This window comes from Orycteropus afer, unplaced genomic scaffold (assembly GCF_000298275.1).
Source record: "Orycteropus afer afer isolate SDZICR_OR568_19922 unplaced genomic scaffold, OryAfe1.0 scaffold00043, whole genome shotgun sequence".
Classification (NCBI taxonomy): Eukaryota; Metazoa; Chordata; class Mammalia; order Tubulidentata; family Orycteropodidae; genus Orycteropus; species Orycteropus afer.
Window position 1 is genome coordinate 7,486,932 of NW_006921630.1, and position 6,553 is coordinate 7,493,484.

Below are 6,553 nucleotides of genomic sequence, written 5' to 3' on the forward strand. Positions count from 1 at the left end.
AGGAAGTGGCTCTCGCTCAGTAAGTGAAGTCACAGGAGGTGTGGGTGTAGTTGTGTCTTATGAGGACTATTGTTGTCTCCCACTCAGTTAGACACAAATTACAATTGAATAACCATCAAAAAACTAAAAGCCCATGGACGAAAAACACCCCATGGAATCATATAAGAACAGTAACCAACAAAAGAGAAAAGGGAAAAAAAGAAGAAAAATCAAGCAAACCTGCAATATCTGGAGATAGGCCACTAAGAAGAAAAGAAAAAAAGTAGGGAAGAAGAATAATAAATGAAGAAAAAAACAGGAAGAATGCAAAAAGAAAAACAAGGAATGGGGTTAGTCATGAGAAAAAAAAGGGGGGAAGGAAAAAAAAAAAACCTTAAATTGGGGGGCGCAGAATTTCAACCATGCACAGGGAAAAGAAAAAAATGTTGAAACCTAGGACCTGGTAGGGGAAGATTAAGAATAATAATAAAGAGGACAAAAGTATTAATAATATTAGTTGGTTTGAAATGGACAAATAGAAGCAAACTAATCACCGGGAAAAAGAAAGCAAAAAAGAAAAAATCGGTGGAGGACTGGGTAGAGCTCCCAGGCTCTGTCTGAGCACACAGACTGTGGTAGAGTTCCTGTGGGCCCAGAAGGTAGGTGGGAGTGGGGATGGCCACACCTCCGTTCACCAAGTGGGTATAGAGTGTAGTAACAAGAAGAATGTCATACCTTTTCAGTCTTGCAAGCCTTGAGTGTCCTTGGGGTTGCTGGAAAGCAGCACGTCTTCTTAAGGCCCAGAAATCTGCGAGAGCGCTATCTCTTTGAATATCCAAAATAGTCAAGCCGCTTTTTAAACCTTCAAAATGGTGGTGCCCTCCGGCCCAGCAAAAGTCCACAGCTCAGCCCACGTTTCTCTTTACCTTCTCCATTTGTTCCCCAGCCACCGTGCACAGTCCTCCGTGCAGTCCCTGGCTAGCAGGGTGTTTTTTAGGTTAATTCTTAGGTCCTGCCACCACTCGCGAATCTCCAAGCTGTCTGTGCCGTCATGGTCGCTCAGGCCACTGACAGACCACAGCTCCGTGTGTCTCCTTTTTTGGTATTTTCATGCAAATTCTTTTGCTAGTTGGGGTTTGTTCCACTTTTGTATCCTTCCCTTCAAGGCTCAGGGGTCCAAGATTATCTTCTGTGTCTGTGTTAATTGGTTTCCCTTTTCTTTGTTGAAGAGGGTCTGTGTCGTCCTTCTGCCTAGTCCGCCATCTTGCTGGAACTCTCCCAAGTGTGGTCTTCTTATAATTTTGATTTTTGTTCTCCATTTTTCTCCCACTGTATCCAAGACATTCTATTGTGATCCCAAGAAGAGCAGTTGGTAATGGTATCATCTAGGTCTTTTGATCTCAGGCTTGTGGGGGCTGTGGCTCATGTAGTCCATTAGTTCTTTGGACTAATTGTTTCCTTGAGTTTTTTATTTTCTTCACTCACCTTTTCTCTAGACAGGAAGAGACCAGTAGTTGTATCTTACATGGCCATTTGCAAACTTTTAAGACCCCAGTTGCTATCTACTGACATAGGATGTAAAACATTGTCTTTATTGACTATGTTATGCCAGTTGACCTGGATATCCTACAAGACTATGATCCTAAGCCCTCAAGCCCAATGACTCCGTTTCTCAAGGTGTTTGGTTAGGGCTAAGAAGTTTTCATAACTTTGCTGTCTTTATGCTTTACTATACGTGGCTATATTTGCAGCACATACAAATATATATGTAGAAGTATCTTCTGCCAAACCCTATATTTGCTAAGGAGATAGTCTTCTATATGTATTGAAGTTAGAAAAAATAATGAAAGGGATTATAATTTTGTCTCATTTACATTTAGGTTCTGTGTTAATTTACTGTCTTCTGTGTGTTGCTAAATTTAAGTGGTAATAATTTCTGCGTTTCCTTTATGCTTGTTAAAAAATTAATTGAGTTTTTATTTCTAGGCTTTTGTTAACATATATCTATAAAATAATGTAGCATGTGCAGATATCACCAAAGTTCGAGACAAGATCTTAAACTTTTAACGTGTTATGAAGGAAAAATATGTTAGATACACCTAGATTAGTTTTTTGAATGCTGTCTTTATCTCCTTTTATTCTCCTTTTTTCCTGCACCTTGAGTTTTGTCTTAAGTAGCTGTCTTAGTGATCTAGTGCTGCTGTAACAGAAGGACCACAAATGAATGACTTTAACAAACAGAAATTTACTCTCTCACAGTTCAGGAGGTTGGAAGTCCAAATTCAGGGTGGCAGCTCTGAGGGAAGGCTTTTACTCTCTGCCTGCTTTAGGGAAAAGTCTTTGTTTCCTTTGATCCTTTGCGGGCTGACATCTCCATGTGTTTTAGCATTACTCTTCCTCTGGGTCTAAGAGGTTATCAGTGCAGAGATCCTGGGTCCAAAGGACACACTCTGCCTGGCTCTTTGTTTTTTGGTGGTATTATGGTCTCTCTTTCTCTGCTTATCTCTCCTTTTCTCTCTTTTAAGGTAAAAGGTGATCCAAGCTATACCCTGGGAACTCCCGTTTTTGGTCAAGACTATGACCTGAGTAAGAGTGTTGTATCCTACCCTAATCCTCTTTAACTGACTAGCTTATCTCATCAGATCACATCATGGGGGATGATTATATCAATTGCATACCTGCTAAATTACATCATTACATAACTGCTAAACCACTGAGAATTATGGCCCAGCCAAGTTGACACAATTTTGGGGGAGCACAATTGAATCCATGACTAAAAAAAAAAACAACCCAAACTCACTGCTGTTGAGTCAGTTCTGACTCATAGTGACCCCTTCTTGGGTTTCCAAGGCAGTATCTCTACCGAAGTTGATTGCCCAGTCTTCTTTCCGAGGAGTGGCTGGTGGGTTTTAATCACCAGCGTTCAGGTTAGTAGTCAAATGCCTTAGGCACTACACCACCAGAGCTTCTAAAAGAGATCAAAGAAGATTTAATAAATGGGAAGATGTTCCATGTTCATGGATTGGAAGACTTAATATTGTTAAGACGTCAGTACTACCCAAAATGACGTATAGATTCAACATAATCCTGACCAAAATTCCGACAGCCTTCTTTATAGAAATAGAAAAACCAGTCCTCCACTTTATATGGAATGGTAGGAGGCCCAAAATTGCTAAAAACAATGTTGAAAGAGAAGAACAAAGTAGAAGGATTCACACTTCCTGATTTTAAAACACACTGTACACTGTGTAATTAAAACAGCTTGGTAATGGTATGATAACAGACACATAGACCAATGGAATAGAATTGAGAGTCTAGAAATAAACCCACACATCTAGGGTTAACTGATTTTTGACAAGGTTGCTAAGTCCATTTGATGGGGAGAGGATAGTCTTTTCAATAAATGATGCTGGAAAACTAGTATTTCATAGAAACAGAATCTGTGCCTCACGCTGCTCACAAAAACAAATTCAAAACAGATTAAGGACCTAAATGTGCAAACAAACTAAAAGCATAAAATCCTTAGAAAAACAAGCAAGGGCAATGCAGTCAGGCTCGACTTTCAACTTTGTATCTATATATAGAACTATATATATATATCTACTGTAATAACATAATATAATAATGAAAGCACAAACAGCAAAAGACAAAGTAAGTAAATGAGACTTCATAAAAGTAAAAAACTTTGTTCATCAAAAGACTTTTATGGAAAAAGTGCAAATACAAGTTTCCAACTGGGAGAATATCTTCAGAAACTATATATTCGACCAGAATCTAATAACCAAAAAATGTATATAAAACTTAAGTGCTGCATGTTTTGTCCTGCATCTTGCCCCGTCCATCTCCTGACTATCCGCTCTTGTCTTTCCTCCCACTTTTTCTTCTCTCACTGTCTAAAGATGCCCTTAGCCATCAGCCACAGTGGCAGCGACAGCGGCAGCAAGTTGTCCGGACCACCACCCCTGTCATGTTCTTCCGGAAATGAGACGGGGGCCAGGGCAGCTGCACCGGCTTCCCAGCACCCCGCAACTGGTACTGGCACTGTCCAGACTGAGGCCATGAAGCCGATTCTCGGAGTGAACAACAAAAAATTTTGGAATCTGGAGAAGAAAAAGGGCAAGCTTGATGATTACCAGGAACAAATGAACATAGGGGAAAGGCTTACTCAAGATCAACTGAACGCCGTATCTAAGTACCAGGTAGTCACAAGTATCTTGGAATTTCCAAAATAATTACAGAGTCAGGATATTCGGAAAACAATAAAGACAGCACATCGGGAGCAGCTTATGAGAGAAGAAGCAGAATAGAAAAATTTAAAAACTACTTGAGCTGCAATATGTTTTGGACAAGTTATGAGATGATGAAGTGTAAACTGACTTGAAACAAGGTTTGAATGGAGTGCTGACACTGTCTGAAGAGGAATTGTCATTGTTGGATGAATTCTACAAGTTAGTGGACCCTGAATGAGACATGAGCTTGAGATTGAACAAGCAGTATGAACATGCCTCTGTTCACCTGTGGGACTTGCTAGAAGGGAAGAAAAAAATCTGTATGTGGAACAACCTATAAAGCTCTAATGGAAATTGTTGCGTGTGTTTTTCAGTCAAAGTACTTTGACAGTACCCACAACCACCAAAATGGATTATGTGAGGAAGAAGAGGCAGCCTCAGCACCCACAGTTGAAGACCAAGTAGCTGAAGCTGAACTGAAGGCAGCAGAAGAATACACTGTGAAGCTGAATCAACAGAGTATGTAAATAGACAGTTCATGGCAGAAACACAGTTCAGCAGTGGTGAAAAAGAGCCAGTAGATGAGTGGATGGTCAAAACACTTGAGGTGATAAATGCACTCCAGCAGCAACCACAGGCTGCATCTCCTTCAGTACCAGAGCCCCACTCTTTGACTCCAGTGGCTCAGGCAGATCCTCTTGTGAGAAGACTACGAGTATAGGACTTCATGGCGCAAATGCAGGGGCCCTATAATTTCATAAAGGATTCAGTGTTGGATTTTGAAAACCAGATACTTGATCCTGCTATTGTATCTGCACAACCCATGAATCCTACACAAAACATGGACATGCCCCAGCTGGTTTGTCCTCCAGTTCATTCTGAATCTAGACTTGCTCAACCTAATCAAGTTCCTGTACAGCCAGAAGCTACACAGGCTCCTTTAGTTTCATCCATAAGTGAGGGGTACACATCATTTCAGCCCTCATACCAGCCTTCCCATGCTGCAGAGCAGTGACCACAAAAAGAACCAATTGACCAGATCAGGCAACAATCTCTTTAAATACAGACCAGAATATAGCAGCAGCATCCCTTCTCAGGTATTCCAAGTTATTCTCAGGTATTCCAAGGTATTCTCAGGTATTCCAAGCTGGGACAAGCAAACCTTTACACAGCAGTGCGATCGATGTAAATGTAGCTCCATTCCAGTCCACACAGATGGTGTTCAATATGAATGTCTCAGTTCCTCCTGTTAATGAACCAGAAACCTTAAAGCAGCAAAATCAGTACCAAGCCAGTTATAACCAGAGCTTTTCCAGTCAACCTCACCAGGTAGAACAAATAGAGCTTCAGCAAGAACAGCTTCAAACAGTGGTTGACCCTTACCATGGTTCTCAGGACTGGCCCCATCAAGTAACTTGTAACGACTAGCAGTTTCCCCAGCAGAACACTGGATTTCCACGTGGCAATCAACCCTATTACAATAGCCGTGGTGTATCTCGTGGAGGTTCCTGTGGTGCTAGAGGCTTGATGAATGGATACTGAGGTCCTGCAATGGATTCAGAAGAGGATACGATGGTTACCACTCTTCATTCTCTAACACTTCAAGCAGTGGTTATACGGAGTCTCAATTCAGTGCTCCCTGGGACTCTGGCTATCGGCAGGATGGATATCAGTAGAATTTTAAGCGAGGCTCTGGGCAGAGTAGACCACAGGGAGCCCCATGAGGTCGTGGAGGGCCCCCAAGACCCAACAGAGGGATGCCGCAAATGAACACTCAGCAAGTGAATTAATCTGATTCACAGGATTATGTTTAATCGCCAAAAACACACGGGCCAGTGTACTATAATGTTACTAGAAGAGTTATTATCTATTTGTTCTCCCTTTCAGGAAACTTACTGTAAAGGGACTGTTTTCATCCCATAAAAACAGGACTACAGTTGTCAGCTTTATATTACCTGGATATGGAAGGAAGCTATTTTTACTCTGCATGTTCTGTCCTAAGTGTTATCTTGAGCCTTGCACATGATACTCAGATTCCTCACCCTTGGTTAGGAGTAAAACATATACCTTATAGGGTGATAATATCTCCATGGGTTGAAGTGGCTTGAAAAAGCAAGATTGACTTTTTGACATTTTCATAAAATCTTCAAATCAGCCCTAGTGTTATTGAATGGTAATTGACAAAACTAAAATATTTCCCAAGAAAGGATGATGGAAGGAACTTTTCCACTTAAATTGGAGCACTGGACATTTGATGCATACCAAATTATGCATGGGCCCTTAACCACACATATAAGGCTGACTTGTTGTTGTTATTGTTATTTGCCACCGAGTCGGCCCCGACT

General features: G+C 41.1%; 1 protein-coding gene and 1 pseudogene across 1 annotated transcript in view; both read left to right on the plus strand.

Annotated features, from left to right (window-relative positions):
• Window positions 1–6,553, plus strand: part of XPR1 (xenotropic and polytropic retrovirus receptor 1) — a 324,974-nt gene that overhangs the window by 77,910 nt on the left and 240,511 nt on the right. The window lies entirely within an intron of this gene.
• On the plus strand, window positions 3,879–5,932 carry LOC103194263 (annotated as a pseudogene).